Source organism: Muntiacus reevesi, chromosome 22 (assembly GCF_963930625.1).
Source record: "Muntiacus reevesi chromosome 22, mMunRee1.1, whole genome shotgun sequence".
Lineage (NCBI taxonomy): Eukaryota > Metazoa > Chordata > Mammalia > Artiodactyla > Cervidae > Muntiacus > Muntiacus reevesi.
Window position 1 is genome coordinate 4928189 of NC_089270.1, and position 16590 is coordinate 4944778.

Below are 16590 nucleotides of genomic sequence, written 5' to 3' on the forward strand. Positions count from 1 at the left end.
TTGTTTTCTTTTTAATCAGAGCTCCAAGAATCTGTGTGCTTTGTTTGCATTTGAACCACTGAAGTGACCAACTAGGAAAGAAGAAAGAATGTAAATGATTAATATTCCACTTCCCTAAAAACTGCTAATGGCATATTCTTTAGCAGCCATTGGAGAGAAAGCAATCATTTGTTGTTGTTCAGTTGCTAAGTCATATCTGACTCTTTGAGACCCCATGGACTGCAGCACACCAGGCTTCCCTGTCCTTCACTATCTCCCAGTTTGCTCAAAAACCTATGCCCATTGAGTCGGTGATGCTATATAAACATGTCATCCTCTGCCACCCCTTTCTCGTTTTGCCCTCAATCTTTCCCAGCATCAGGGTCTTTTCTGATGAGTTGGCTCTTTGCATCAGGTGGCCAAGGTATTGGAGCTTCACCTTCAGCATCAATCCTTCCAATGAATAGTCAGGGTTGATTTCCTTTAGGATTGAGTGGTTTGATAGCCTTGCTGTCCAAGGGACTCTCAAGAGTCTTCTTCAGTACCATGGGGAAGCAATCATTATCTCCTATTTTATAGAATCCTAGAAGCAGTGACCCTGTGAGTTAGCAGAACCAGTTTTCAAATTGTGCTTCAGGGCTCACCTGGAGCCTTGGTCAGCGAGGTGATGGGGCCTCAGTGTGGGTGGGGTCCTCACAGCCCACACTGGATTCAGGAAACCAGAGTAGTTCTGCTTTGACCCGTTCTGTGTATTGTTTCACATGAAGTGTGATTTGAAAAATGGTTTTATAAACCATGAGTGAAAAGGACAGATGCTACGTCGGCTTCCCAGGGCTCTCTCACAGACAGTCATCCGGTATCTACGGAACCATTTCCAAGGCAGAACACTCATGCCTGGATCACTTTATGTGAAGCTACCTCTAGTCCTGTTAGGGGAAGAACACCGACTGAACTACCCACCCTGGCCAGCCACCGTGGTAGCCATTTGCACAGGTTATTTTACCACAGGAGGTCCTTGTAAGGAACCACCGACAGGAAGAGTTCGGGGAAAGGTCAAAAGGAGGCACCACGTGTCCCGCCACCTCCCAGAATCCTTCTCACTGGCGTCCATCTTGGCTGAGCAATGCGTGCGCAGCCAGGAAGTGTCCTGAGTCAGAACGATTGGCGCCAGACGGTCTGGAAACTAACCGCGTCACCGTGAAACAGGAAGCTGTGAGCCAGCTGGCGGCGCAGTCCTCCTGGGTTCCCCTGCCCCACTGCCCTCCACTCGGGTGCCCCTTCCCAATAGTCTCTGGTTTCGTCAGCATGTACGTCTCCTCAGACGATTAATTTCCGAGTGTTAGACAAGAGGCCACTGGCAGGCCCTGGAAGGGGTCGCCTTCCTGCAACAATCTCACCATCACCAAAACGCTTTCTTGAGGTTTGAAATGTTTGGCCCATGATATTTCCATTTACCTTTGAAAACCTTTTCCTCATCAGAACCACATTTTGCCACCAAATGCTCTTTCACAATATGGCCAAGAAGAGTTATTTTTATAATCCTGGGGATAAGTGGAATGTCTTTCCTTCTTCCGATTTTTGCAAAAAAGGTTCAGCAACTCCATAAAATGATAATTCCTCGAGTCTCTTTGATCTGTGTTTCTCTCAGTACTGGGTGCCTTTTAATCTAACATGTGTATCACATAATTTAGAACATGATTAGGAAGAGATGCCCAGAAGCACTCTTTTTGTTTAGTTTTTTAAAAAATTTACTCTTGCTTGGAAAATCCCGTGGATGGAGGAGCCTGGTAGGCTATGGTTCACGGGGTCTCAAAGAGTCAGACATGACTGAGCGACTTCACTTTAAAAAATGAAATTAGTTAATTTATCTATCTTTAAATGAAACAAAGATAACTATTTTAATGATAAAAATTGCAATTCACAGGATAGAATCATAACTTATTAGATACCTAACAACAAAGATTCATGAAGCAAAAATCAGATGAAAAAATATATAACCATAATGAGACATATTAATGTTTCTCAGAATACTTTATCAAGTGCAGAAAAATAAGAATAGGAGCATTTTTTTCCTTTTGTAAAAGTTTGTTTTTATTTGAAGGATAATTGCTTTACAGTATTGTGTTGGTTTCTGCCGTACATCAACATGAATTAGCCATAGGTATACGCACATTCCCTCCTTCCCACCTCCCACCCTGTCACCCCTCTAGGTCATTATAGAACCCTGGTTTGTGTTCCCTGAGTCATATAGCAAATTCCCATTGGTTATTTATTTTACATACGGTAGTGCATGCTTCCATGTTACTCTCTCCATACATCCCACCATCTCCTTCCTTCCCTCAGCCCACCAGGACCATACGTCTGTTCTCTATGTCTGTGTTTCCATTGCTGTCTTGCAAATAATTTCATCAGTACAATCTTTCTAGATTCCATATATATGCATTAGTATGCAATATTTGTTTTTCTTTCTGACTTACTTCACTCTGTATAATAGGCTCTAGGTTCATCTACTTCATTAGAACTGACTCAAATTCATCAATTTTTAAGGTTGAATAATATTCCATTGTCGGAGAAGGCAATGGCACCCCACTCCAGTACTCTCACCTGGAAAATCCCATGGACGGAGGAGCCTGGTAGGCTGTAGTTCATGGGGTCGCTAAGAGTTGGACATGACTGAGCGACTTCACTTTCACTTTAATGCATTGGAGAAGGAAATGGCAACCCACTCCAGTGTTCTGGAGAATCCCAGGGATGGGGGAGCCTGGTGGGCTGCCGTCTTTGGGGTCGCACAGAGTCGGACACGACTGAAGCGATTTAGCAGCAGCAGCAGCAATATTCCATTGTATGTTTGTACCACTGATTCTTTATCCATTCATCTGTCAATGGACATCTAGGTTACTCCCATGTTCTCGCTACTGTAAATAATGCTGCATTGAGCATTGGGGTACATGTGTCTTTTTCAATTTTGGTTTCCTCAGGGTATATGCCTAGTAGTGAGATTGTTGAGTCATATGGTAGTTTTAGAATAGGAGCCTCTTGAATGATGTCATTACAGAAGAGTTTATTCTTATCAAACAATATTATGTTCCGAAATCATCTACTCCACTAGTACTGGCATTTCACCAGTTGAGCAAAAGCTGAGGGTTTTGACTGTTATATAAGATCATGGGTTTTTTATTTTTTATTTTTTTGGCTATCCCGGGTCTTCGTTGCTGCCTGGGCTTTTCTCTAGTTGTGACAAGCAGGGGCTACTCTTCAGTCGTGGTGCTCGGGCTTCTCATTGCAGCGGCTTCTCTTGTTGCAGAGCACGGGCTCTAGGGGCGGGCTTCAGCAGTTACGGCAGCTCAGCCCTAAAGCACAGGCTCAGAAGTTGTGGCCCACAGGCTTAGCTGCTCCACAGCATGTGAAATCTTCCCAGACTAGAGACCAAACCCAAGTCTCCTACGCTGACAGGCAGATTCTTTGCCACTGAGCCACCAGGGAAACCTGAATATCCTGTTTCTGTGTATTTGTTTTTTCTATCAACTCTTTGATAGCAAGGGTTACATTTTATTCAACTATCTATTCCCAGAGATAGAATTGCCAACATCCTTTGGATCATAGAAAAAGCAAGAGAGTTCCAGAAAAACATCTACTTCTGCTTTATTGATTACACCAATGTCTTTGACTGTGTAGATCACAACAAACTGTGGAAAATTCTTCAAGAGATGGGAATACTGGACCACCTTACCTTCCTCCTGAGAAATCTGTATGCAGGTCAATAAGCAACAGTTAGAACTGGACATGGAACAACAAACTGGTTCCAAATATGGAAAGGAGTTTGTCAAGGCTATATACTGTCACCCTGCTTATTTAACTTATATGCAGAGTACATCATGCAAAATGCCAGACTGGATAAAGCACAAGCTGGAATCAAGACTGCTGGGAGAAATATCAATAACCTCAGACACAGATGACATCACCCTTATGTCAGAGAGTGAAGAAGAACTAAAGAGCCTCTTGATGAAGGTGAAAGAGGCGAGTGAAAAAGCTGGCTTAAAGCTCAACATTTAAAAACTAAGATCATGGCATCTGGTCTCACCACTTCATGGCAAACAGATGGGTAAACAATGGAAACACTAACAGACTTTATTTTGAGGGGCTCCAAAATCACCGCAGATGGTGACTTCAGTCATGAAATTAAAAGACACTTGCTCCTTGGAAGAAAAGCTATGACCAACCTACACAGCATATTAAAAAGCAGAGACATTACTTTGTCAACAAAGGTGTGTCTAGTCAAGGCTATGGCTTTTCCAGTAGTCAGATATGGATGTGAGAGTTGGACTATAAAGAAAGCTAAGCACTGAAGAACTGATGCTTTGAACTGTGGTGTTGGAAAAGACTCTTGAGAGTGCCTTGGACTGCAAGGAGATCAAACCAGTCAATCCGAAAGGAAATAATTCCTGAATATTCATTGGAAGGACTGATGCCAAAGCTGCAACTCCAATACTTTGGCCACCTGATACGAAGAACTGACTCATTAGAAAAGACCCTGATGCTGGGAAAGATTGAAGGCAGGAGAAGAAGGGGACAACAGAGGATGAGATGGTTGGATTGCATCACCGATGCGATGGATCTGAGTTTGAGTAAGCTCCGGGAGTTGGTGATGGACAGGGAGACCTGGCGTGCTGCAGTCCATGGGGTCACAAAGAGTCGGACACGACTAAGAACTGACTTGATCTGAACTGAACTGAACTGATCTATTCCCAGCCCCTAGTGCACTGCCTATTACCTAGTAGTTACTTAACAAATGAAATTTGTTAATCTGGAATCAGAACACCTATGTTTGAGTCCCTTTCAAGTCAATTACTGTCTGTTTGACCTCTAACAAAGCATTTCACTCCTCTGAGATTCCACTTCCTGAAATGCAATTTGGAGGAATAAGAATATTGTTGAAAGAGTTGAATGAAAGATCATAAAAACACATCAAAAGCTTGAGTGAAGAAATAAACAGATTATTTGAAGGATTTAGAATCTGAGCATTTTTCAAGACATTTAAAACTGTCTTAAGATCAAATTAAATTACAAGACAGTCACATACTTGTGACACATTATAAGGAGATCCTTAGAGAATCTCCTTCATTGAATAATTTTTAATTATAATTCTATTTTATTTCATTGTTCATTGATATACACAATAAGAAACAGCTATGATATCCTTACAATTGCATTTCCATCAAGAATGTTGACAAAGAAGATAATGCTCAGAATCTGCATATAAAATTTATACTCTTTTAACATTTAGTAACATGTAGAAAGTTCTTTTGAAGGACTGGTGTACATTGGTATTTAGAATGATGTAACTGAGTATGTTACTGTTTTTCCTTTGACTGCTGGGAATCTCAACGCAAACTTTGAGGCTCAATTAGGAGAAATTCAATTACTATCAACAAGAATAAGAGTAACTCATCTGGTCATTTTTTACAGAATAATTAACTAGATGGGTAAATAAAAATAGCTGGATATAAAATAGTATTTTAAGAAACTTAAATTTCTTGAAGTTGATTGAAATGGTTAGCACCTGAGTTGAATTAAGGAAAACAGAGACATACATATGATTTATTACATGAAACCAGGGGAATCTGCCTGACTGATAAATTGCAACAGCTATCACACTGTTAGAGATTAGTTTCCCCAAATAAGGTACTGAATGTGTGAGGAGTGACTGATAGAACATGTATTCCATTGGCTCATAGTGTCTAAGTCTCAGGTGTCCATAACCTTTGTGTGGGCTTCCCTAATGGCTCAGATGGTAAAGAATCCACCTGCAATGTGGGAGACCTGGGTTCAATCCCTGGGTTGGGAAGATCCCCTGGAGGAAGGTATGGCAGCCCACTCCAGCATTCTTGCCTGGAGGATCCCCATGGACAGAGGAGCCCGGAGGGCTACAGTCCATGGGGTCACAAAGAGTCTGACATGACCGAGCGACTAAGCACAGCACAGTGAATTTTAGGGGAAGGAGTGGAGGTGATATTCAATGTCCAGTCTCTCTTCCTCTTTAGGGATATCTCCTATTATATCCATGAGTGAGTGAAAGTCACTTAGTTGTGTCTGATTCTTTGTGATCTCATGGACTATACAGTCCATGGAATTCTCCAGGCCAGAATACTGGAGGTTATTATATCCATTATACGTCTAGATTTGGTGGGATGCAGACCCCACTTAACACTATGTGATAGATGAAATCTGGAAGATTCTTATCATATGTCCTTATAACCTAGGGCCTGAGTATGTAACTTGAGTTGTCCAATATAAGTACAACATGAGACTTTGATTTTATGATATTGATAAAAGAAACTCAGAACTTTTTTGGATAGTGAAGTGTATAGAACTTTCACAGTCACACATAAAATCCAGCTAAAGATAAAAGTGGTTACAGAGAGGTGGGAAGTGCTAAGAGAAAGGCAGAAAGTGGACCTAGAGCCCTGATCCTAATATACCTGAAACCTAACTTACCTTTGAAATTTCCAATTATTAAGCTGATTTGTTAGTCTTTGCAAAATAGACTTGAAATCAAAGCACTGATATAACCTTCACCCCTCAACTTCTAAAACACTCACCTTCTAAACACAATAGATTTATATATCTGTGTATATGAAGATCTAGTAGATCCTGGAAATGGTTTAGGGTCTATATCCCATCAACTTTGCTCTATCAGGGACATCATGGACAGTGACTCTAGAAAATCCATTATAATTTTAATATGAAAAACTATAATTGAAAAGAACATGAAGCTAAAAGTTAAAATGTTAGTCAATCAGTCCTGTCTGACTCTTTGCAACCCCATGGACTGTAGACTGCCAGGCTCCCCTGTCCATGGGATTTTCCAGGCAAGAGTCCTGGAGTCATTACTATTTCCTTCTCCAGGGGATCTTGCCCACCCAGGAACTGAACCTGGGTCTCCAGCATTGTAGGCAAATTCCTTACCACTTGAGCCACCAGGGAAACCCATTGTAAGCTAAATCATACATCTAAACTCAGAAGAAGCACAGTTGTTGCAAACTGACTTTTCGCTGGATCCAAAAAATTATTTGAGGATTTTCTTGGAAGCCTCTGTAATATTAGGAGACCATGGTCTCTATGAGAGAATAGAAACTGATATGAAAGCTAATATGATGAGAAATGTCACAGTATAAATTCAAAAGTAGAAAGGATAATATGTAAAGGCAAGAATAAAGCATGAGGGGTGAACTGGGCAAAGAAAGGATCTTTAAAAGGAAGCAAATATTACCATCAGAAAATTAAATTCTATATTTGAGGAAGTAAGAAGTAGATTGACCTTAGAAAGTTAAATCAGTTATGTAGAAATTTAACTTCAGATCACTAACAGAGATAGAGATTTATATATATATATATATATGGAGGAAAATAATCACCTCTATTTGGCTAGGTGATAGGAAATTTTATTTTTTCTTTTGTTAGTTTTTAAAAGCATTTCTTTGACAATGAATAAGTATTAATTTGGAAAGAAAAAAGTTGGTTTTTTAAAATTGTGAGGTTGTTTGTTGTTGTTGTTGTTGTTGCAGTTTTCTAAAAATTTTAGCCACTCCTCTCAGCTTTCAGGATCTCAGCTCCCTGACCTGGGGTTGAATTTGGGTCATGACAGTGAAAACACCAAGTCACAACCACTAGATAACCAGGCAACTCCCTCAAAATCGCTGTTCGCAGCAACATGAATGGATTTGGAGGGCATTATGCTAAGTGAACTAAGTCAAAGAAAGACAAATATTATATGAAATCACTCATATGTGAAACCTTAAAAAATACAACAAACTAATGAATATACTGAAAAAGAAGAAAGCTCACTGATATAGAGAAGGGACTAGTGGTTACCGAGGGGTGGATGGCAAGGAAAATAGGGAGGTGCAAGTTATTGGGTGTAAGACAGGCTCAAGGGTGTATTGTACAACATGGAGAACATAGCCAAAATTTTGTAATAACTGTAAATGGAATGTGAAAAAGTGAAAGTTGCTCAGTCGTGTCTGACTCTTTGTGACTCCATGGACTGTAGCCCGCCAGGCTCCTCTGTCCAGGAGTTTAGTTCAAACAAACTGGGTTTAGTTCAGTTCTTTTCAGTCGCTCAGTCATGTCAGACTCTGTGACCCCATGAATCGCAGCACGCCAGGCCTCCCTGTCCATCACCAACTCCCGGAGTCCACTCAAACTCATGTCCATCGAGTCGGTGATGCCATCCAACCATCTCATCTTCTGTCATCCCCTTCTCCTCCTGCCCCCAGTCCCTCCAAGCATCAGGGATTTTTCCAAAGAGTCAACTCTTCACATGAGGTGGCCAAAGTATTGGAGTTTCAACTTCAGCATCAGTCCGTCCAATGAACACCCAGGACTGATCTCTTTTAGGATGGACTGGTTGGATCTCCTTGCTGTCCAAGGGACTCTTGAGAGTCTTCTCCAACACCACAGTTCAAAAGCATCAATTCTTTGATGCTCAACTTTCTTCGCAGTCCAACTCTCACATCCATATACGACTACGGGAAAAACCATAGCCTTGACTAGACGGATCTTTGTTGGCAAAGTAATGTCTCTGCTTTTTAATATGCTATCTAGATTGGTCATAACTTTCCTTCCAAGGAGTAACCGTCTTTTAATTTCATGGCAGCAATCACTATCTGCAGTGATTTTGGAGCCCCCCCAAAATAAAGTCTGCCACTGTTTCCACTGTTTCCCCATCTATTTGCCATGAAGTGATAGGACCAGATGCCATGATCTTAGTTTTCTGAATGTTGAGCTTTAAGCCAACTTTTTCACTCTCCTCTTTCACTTTCATCAAGAGGCTCTTTAGTTCCTCTTCACTTTCTGCCATAAGGGTGGTGTCATCTGCATATCTGAGGTTATTGATATTTCTCCCAGCAATCTTGATTCCAGATTGTGCTTCTTCCAGCCCAGCGTTTCTCATGATGTACTCTGCATATAAGTTAAATAAGCAGGGTGACAATATACAGCCTTGACCTACTCCTTTTCCAATTCGGAGCCAGTCTGTTGTTCCATGTCCAGTTCTAACTGTTTCTTCCTGACCTGCATACAGGTTTCTAAAGAGGCAGATCAGGTGGTCTGGTATTCCCATCTCTTTCAGAATTTTCCACAGTTTATTGTGATCCACACAGTCAAAGGCTTTGGCATAGTCAATAAAGCAGAAATAGATGTTTTTCTGGAACTCTCTTGCTTTTTCGATGATCCAGTGGATGTTGGCAATTTGATCTCTGGTTCCTCTGCCTTTTCTAAAACCAGCTTGAATTAAATTGAATTAGGTAGCCGTTCCCTTCTCCATGGGATTTTCCCAATCCAGGGATCAAACCCAGGTCTCCCGAATTGCAGGTGGATTCTTTACTATCTGAGCCCCCAGGGAAGCCCAAATGGAGTGTAACCTTTAGCAACTGTATAAAAAGTTAAAAATGAAAATGAAAAAAAAATGATGCATTACTTAGAAGGGAACGATGATTCAAATGTCAGGTGATTTCTCATTGGAAACTACAGAGTCCAGAAGGAAGTGACATATTTCTAAATTGTTGAAGGAAAAAAAAAGAAAATTCTATATTCACTGAAAATATTCTCCAGCAATTAAGATGAAATAAAGACATGCTCAAATGAAGAATATCTAAGAGAATTTGTTCCCAGCACATGTGCTGTAAAAGAATTGCTAAAATTGTCTGATTTCTTTAGAGAAAGGAAATGATAGCAGAATGAAACTTGGAACATGAGAAATAAAGGAAGTACTACAGAAATTGGAAATATATGGGTAAATATTATAGACTATATTTCTCTTCTTGCATTATTTGAAATGCTTGTTTATTTAAAATAGAAATTATAACACTTTCTGACAGGATATTCAGCGTAGATATTTGCAAAACATAAGCCAACAGCATTATAAAATAAAGAGGGTAAAAGGACTTCAGTTCAGTTCAGTTCAGTCGCATGATGAAAAATTTCTACATTCTACATGAGATGATAAAATACTTTAAACTTCAGTACATATAGTCATCCCTAAATAATTAAAATGGAGAAAGAGATATCTGAAAGCACAATAGATAAATTAAAATAGAATACTAGAAATGTTCATATGATTTAAAAGAAAGCAAGGAGTAGAAAATAGACAAAAGGAAAAAAACAGAGAAAACAGAAAGAAAACAAATCATAAAATGGAAATTTAAAGCCAAACACATAAATACTTGCATTAATTGTTAATGGTCTAAACACACTAGCTGAAAGACAGAGATTGTCACAATAAATTCAGCAGCAGTATTTGACTATGTGATCTCTACTATAAGAAGCGCACTTTAAATATAGTGATATAGGTATACTAAGAGTGCAGGGTGAAAATATACCATGCAAACACTACTCAAAACAAAACAAAATGGAGTATGTTTATATTAGAGACTTCAGATCAAATAAAATTATCAGGGATAAAGAGGAACATTACATAATGACAAAAATGTCAATTTGCCGAGAAGACATAACAGCCCTAAGTATATAGATACCAAAAATAAAGCTTCATAATATGCAAAGCAACAACCATCAGAACTGAAGGAGAAAAAGATATTTCTGTAATGACAGTTGGAGACGCCTCTCTCTGTAACTGATAGAACAGGTAAAGAGAAAAAATTGCAAGTAAATAGAACTGAACGCCACTGTCAACCAACTGGATTGAATTGACATTTATAAAATATTTCACCCAACAACAGGGCTTCCCTGATGACTCAGTTGGTAAAGAATCTGTGGGAGACCTGGGTTTGATCCCTGGGTTGAGAAGATCCCCTGGAGAAAGGAACTGACACCCATTCTAATATTCTTGCCTGGAGGATTCCATAGACAGAGGAGCCTGGCGGGCTCCATGGGGTCACAAGGGGTGACAAAGAGTTGAACACAACTGGACGACTGACACTTCACTCACCTAACAACAGCAATAAACATGCTTCTTCTGACTGCAAATGGAATACTGCTCAAGACAAATTCTAGGAGTTAAGAGAATTTGAACCAACATAGTACATTCTTGGGTCCTGATGTAATTTGAACTGGAAATAGTTTATAGAATTTCAAAATAGGATTGCTGAAATTAAAAAAAAAACCTGAAAAGCCTAATAATAAAATGATCACGTACATGGCTGAAGACCATGAAAGACTGAAAGAATTCTTCCAGAATGAATGGGAAATGATTGTGATGTAAAAAAAATTAAGATTTTTAATTAACTTAATTTAATTAAAATTTAAGAAACAGAGTGAGCAGAGTCCACACATCCCAGAGTAATTCAACAGGAGAGAAAAAGGAGGCAGAGCAAGGTTCTCACAGATGAAAATGTCCCTGGGCTGGAGACATGGTGAAATCTGGGGTGCCAAAGAGGAGGAAAAAGAGTTACAAGTTTCCTGAAAAAAATAAAAAGAGAATAAAATGCTGTATTAATCAGGATTCTCAAGAGAAATAGACCCAACAGGAAGTGCTTATGTTTTTTTTCCCCTCTTTCATTGATTTGTTCATTCATTCATTCATTTGCTTGCATGTTTGTTTATTTGTTATTTACTTATTTAACGTAGCAATTGACTGACTGATCAATTGGTGGATTTTATAGATTGGCAAATCCCAAATCTTTAGGATAGGCTGACAGGCTGGAGACCCAAGGAAGAGTTTCTGTTTGAGTCAAAAGCAGTCTGGTGACAGAATTCCTTCTTGCTTAAAAGAGGTCACGTTTTGGTCTATCCGATCCTCGAACTGATTGGATGAATTCTGTCCACAGTGGTGGTGTTTCCATCACTCAGTCGTGTCTGACTCTTTGTGGCCCCATGGACTGCAAGCAGACCAGGCTTCCCTGTCCTTCACCATCTCGCAGAGCTTGCTCAAATTCATGTCCATTGAAGACTGAAGGCAGGAGGAGAAGGGGACGACAGAGGATGAGATGGTTGGGTGGCATCACCGATTCAAAGTCCTGGGGTGGCAGAGTCAGACACAACGTAGTGAATGAACAGCAACTTGTAAGTCTTGATCTGATCTGCCTCTCCTCCTTTATCTCTCCTTTATTCGCTGCAGTTTATTTGTAGAAGAAACTGGGCTGTTTGTTCTGGGCAGTTCCCCACTGCATGCCTTTGCTGATTACACTCCTGTGGTATAATTTACCTTGTTCCCTGTGTTTCCTATAATTTGGAAGCTTGACTTTTATAGAAGTTGGAGGTTCAAGTTCAAGTTTTCTGCAAGACTATTTCATAGATGGCATTGTGTCTCTTTTATCAAGAAGCACTAATATCTGATTTTCACTTTGTGATGTGAGTCAGATGTTGATGGTCAATGTTAAGATCCTTTACTTAGTGTTGTAAACTGGTGATGCTCCAACTGAATCATTCGTCATTTTCTAAGAGAAATATTTCTATAACTAGACACTTCCCCTCATCAACTTTTGTGTTACCCCGGAGTATAATTTGTACTAAAAAGACAAAATACATGTTTAAGATCTTTTTTACTATAAATTTTAGAGTACATGGTCTGTGCCCTAGCTACTTCCAATGATTAACCAAAGTGTTTTTGTTTATTTTTGCTTATTTTTAAGCATCATTATGAAATAAGATTTTAATACATGGATGTGTTTCAGTCCATTGCATTTACTACCCTTATTCACATTCAAGTTACCCCATATTTGGCCAGTAGGAGCCAAATATAACCTTAGTCATCTTTAGTATCCTGTTTAATTTCTCATTTGACAAATGTTTCAGGCTTATCCTTTACATTTCTCTATTTATCCTTTATGTTTCTGTCCCAAACCAGGAATGAGCTATTTTTCCAGGCATTATTGATTCTTATTAGTGGGAAATAGTACTAAGACACCACAATATGGAGTGCTGTTTTTTCTCTTTTAAAAAATTCTCTTATCTGATATTTGCAACTTTTTCCCTCCACTTAGTCATTCATCTGTTACATTGCTCATGATGTTTGTATCCCATACATACTTTTGCTTTCATATAGATCTCTCATTTTAAAGATGTTGACTAAACTAAATCAATGACTAAAATATTGTCAGAAAGTATTTATAACTGAGAATTCTATATCTATCACTCAGTGTTGAGGACAAAGATCTTTTCCAAAATTTAAAAAAAGAATCATAGTAAGTTTGTCACCTGTGCATCTTTTTTGAGGAAATATAGCACAGCAAACTAAAAAAAAATAAATAAATAAAAAATAAATAAATAAATAAATGTATTATGGGAGATACCATTAACAGTCATTCCCTCTTCATTTTGATAACAGAATTCTTTTATCCAAGTACCAGACACACATATGTACTGAGGGGGTGAGCCCCTCTCCAGCCACAAGGCTTTGAATCATGATTAGGTTAAGCCATTCATGATGGTCTCATTCTCCTTGGCAGTGATGGGAGAGGGGAAACATGCTAGGCTACTCCTGGAAAAGATTTTCCTTGACTCCCCTGGGAGGAGACATCTTCTCTGATGTAGATGCTGTTTACCTGAAAGTGACACTGGGAAACACTATCACTGTTTTAAAACCATCATGAGCTCCCTGGTTGTGCTGAGCCTGGCAAAGCAGGAAAATGAGGGACCTCTGGCACCTCGATAACATGGCTGTGGTGCTAAACTGACCAACCCGGAGGGGTCTACGTCCAGACTTCTTGTTATGATGTACTAAAGGCCCCACTCTGCAGACCACTCCTAGGGCTGGGGATGAGGGTGAGGGTCTGCTTCTCATGGCTGGCAGCATCTCAACTGGCAGGTTAATGCCATTGAAAGTAAGTTGAATACAAGACATACCAATGAGCAAAAGAACCAGCTGAGCTCATAATTATGCCTAAATAATTGTCATTAAGGAGACTGAAATTAAAAGGAAAGGATTCCCAGAACATAAAAAGCATAGTGTTAAAAAAAAAAATCTGAATAGAGTAAAATTCCAGGTGCTTTTGCAAAATTTGGGATAAATGGTGGTAGAGGAGAAATAAATCTACAGTAAAGATTGTACCCTATGGGTAATCCCAGGAGAACTGTCCACCATCTGTTTTAAGACCTGAGAAGTGAAGTTACTCAGTCATGTCCAACTCTTTGTGATCCGGTGGACTGTAGCCTACCAGGCTCCTCCATCCATGGAATTTTCTGGGCAAGAGTGCTGGAGTGGGTTGCCATTTCCTTCTCCAGGGGATCCTCCAGACCCAGGGATCAAACCCAGGTCTCCCACATTGCATGCAGATGCTTCACTCTCTGAGCCACCAGGGAAGCACCACTTTTAGCCCTGGGTGTACGTTACCTTCTCATGGAACATTTAGAGCTGACACACCAGGCCCACTCTAGATGAAGGACATCTCTGTCTGAGTCGCCTGGTTATCATGTATTTTTGTTTTTAATTTTTTTTAGGATATTTTTTGATGTGAATCATTTTTAAAGTCTTTATTGAATTCATTACAATATTGCTTCTCTTTTGTCCTATGGGGACCCTGATAGACCAGTTGGTAAAGAATCTGCCTACAATGTGGGAGACCTAGGTTTGATCCCTGAGTTGGGACTATCCCCTGGAGAAAGGAAAGGCTGCCCTCTCCAGTATTCTGGCCTGGAGAATTCTATGGACTGTACAGAGTCAGATTGCAAAGACTTGGACACGACTGAGTGACTTTCACTTTCACTTTGTCTTTTGGCCCCACGTCATGTGAGATCTACACATGGACATCACCAGATGATCAATACTGAAATCTCTTTGCAGTCAAAGATGGAGAAGCTCTATACAGTCAGCAAAAACAAGACTGGGAGTTGACTGTGGCTCAGATCATGAACTCATTGCAAAATTCAGACTTAAATTGAAGAAAGTAGGCAAAACCACTAGGCCATTCAGGTATGACCTAAATCAAATCCCTTATGAGTGTACAGTGGAAGTGACAAATAGATTCAAGGGATTAGATCTGATTAACAGAGACCCTGATGAACTATGGACAGAGGTTTGTGACATTGTACAGAAGGTGGTGATCAAGACTATCCCCAAGAAAAAGAAATGCAAAAAGGCAAAATGGTTGTCTGAGGAAGCCTTACAAAAATCTGAGAAAAGAAGAGAAGTGAAAGGCAAAGGAGGAAAGGGAATATATAAGCATCTGAATGCAGAGTTCCAAGGAATAGCAAGAAGAGATAAGAAAGCCTTCCTCAGTGATCAGTACAAAGAAATAGAGGAAAATAACAGAATTGGGAACACTAGAGATCTCTTCAAGAACATTAGAGATACCAAGGGAATATTTCATGAAAAGACGGGCTCAATAAAGGACAGAAATGGTAGGGCCCTAACAGAAGCAAAAGATGTTTAGAAGAGGTAACAAGAATACATAGAAGAACTGTACAAAAAAGATCTTAATGACCCAGATAACCATGATAATGTAATCACTGGACTAGAGCCAGACATCCTGGAATGTGAAGTCAGTCAAGTGAACCTCAGGAAGTATCAGTATGAGCAAAGCTAGTGGAGGTGACAGAATTCCAGTAAAACTATTTCAAACCCTCAAAGAGGATGCTGTGAAAGTGCTGCACTCAATATGCCAACAAGTTTGGAAAACTCAGCAGTGGCCACAGGACAAGAAGAGGTCAGTTTTCACTACAATCCCAAAGAAAGGCAATGCCAAAGAATGTTCAAACTACCGCACAGTTGCACTCATCTCACACACTAGTAAAGTAATGCTCAAAATTCTCCAAGGCAGGATTCAATAGTACGTGAACTGTGAACTTCCAAATGTTCAAACTTGTTTTAGAAAAGGCAGAAGAACCAGAGATAAAATTGCCAACATCTGCTGGATCACCAAAAAAAGCAAAAGAATACAAGAAAAATATCTACTTATGCTTTATTGACTATGCCAAAGCCTTTGACTGTGTGGATCACAACACCCTGTGCAAAATTCTTTAAGAGATGGGAATACCAGACCATCTGACCTGTCTCTTGAGAAACCTGTATGCAGGTCAGGAAGCAACAGTTAGATCCGGACATGGAACAACAGACTGGTTCCAAATAGGGAAAGGAGTACGTACGTCAAGGGTGTATATTGTCACTCCACTTATTTAACTTATATGCAGAGTACATCATGCAAAATGCTGAACTTGATGAAGCACAAGCTGGAATCAAGATTGCTGGGAGAAATATCAATAACCTCAGATACACAGATGACATCACCCTTATGTCAGAAAGTGAAGAAGAACTAAAGAGCCTCTTGATGAAAGTGAAAGAGGAGAGTGAAAAAGTTGGCTTAAAACTCAACATTCAGATAACTAGGATCATAGCATCTGGTTCCATCACTTCATGGCAAATAGACGGGGAAACAATGGAAACAGTGAGAGACTTTATTGTTTTGGGCTCCAAAATCACTGCAGATGGTTACTGGAGCCATGAAATTAAAAGACACTTTCTCCTTGGAAGAAAAACTATCACCAATCTAGACAGCATATTAAAAATCAGAGACATCCTTTGCCAACACAGGTCAATCTAATCAAAGCTATGGTTTCTCCAGTAGTCATGTATGGATAAGGGAATTGGGTCATTAGGAAGGCTGAGCACCAAAGAACTGATGGTTTCCAATTGTGATGCTGGAGAAGACTCTTGAGTCC